The following is a 1072-nucleotide window of genomic DNA, read 5'->3' as shown; positions in this document are numbered from 1 at the left end:
CTATACACATCTGAGACTTAGACTTGCCACAAGTCGACTTCACGAGAATCCCAGGAGAAAATGTCTTTTGGGAGCGAAACATAATTTTTCGTACGCGGGCTATCTACATGGGCTTATGAGACCAAGGACTTTTGAAAGTCTAATCTGAGACTCAGAACTTCAACATGATGACCCCTTGCTGCTTCTGCAGGGTGTCTTCGAAATCCGTCGAGTGGGTTGATGTTGGATCTGCTATCACAACTGTGTTCTTCCTAATGGATCCGTACCAACCAGCGAACCAAATTACTTGACAAATAAAAGCATTTGAGAGAATAATAGAGTCAAAGTAAGAGCGTCTTTTCTCTAATGACGTAAAAACATGTATTTTAAACGACTGTCATTTAGGAGGCCTCGTTCAATAGTTTTTCTGTTGTATTTTACCAAAGGAGGGCCTTGTTTGTGATTTACATCTATTAAAACATACTTGTCAGTAAATTAACATATTTCTTATCGAAACTTACCTTCTGCTATTATCAAGACCCATCGAAAGTAAGATTTTCGAGGGCACTACATTAGGGGATTCCCCAAGTCTTTTGCGGCTTGAATGATCTGCATAAATGCTTTCGAAAGCGTTTTCAGTTTCGGTGGGGAAAGACCCGGTTGACATCAGTAGATACTGCGTTATATTTCCTTAAACCGCAAATAAGCTAACTTACCTTATAATTCTTGGAAGAAAATATGTGGGTGAAGGTTTCAAACATAACAGCGCGATCGTGCAAATGTTACGTGACCCATCGCTACCGAGCACGTCACGGAAGTTCGTTGTTATTCGAGGTTGAATGTCACCATTAAAGTTTCATCTTTTCATGAGAACATTCGATTATCTCACGTTCTTCAAGGTCAAAGTGAAAATATAGGAGGATGTGCAACGCTGCAAAACTTCCGCTTGGGAAGAACCCCGAGATGTTGGCTTTCATTATTACTTAATAATATATAAAATACCAAATTGCGCTCCAAGGAAGTTTTAATTCATAACAATAAATATTAAACAATGAGTGTGGAAACCGAAAATCCGGCGTGAAATATAATATGA

This window comes from Montipora capricornis, chromosome 6, assembly GCF_036669925.1.
Source record: "Montipora capricornis isolate CH-2021 chromosome 6, ASM3666992v2, whole genome shotgun sequence".
NCBI classification, from domain to species: Eukaryota; Metazoa; Cnidaria; class Anthozoa; order Scleractinia; family Acroporidae; genus Montipora; species Montipora capricornis.
Note: the sequence above shows the minus strand (reverse complement) of the source record.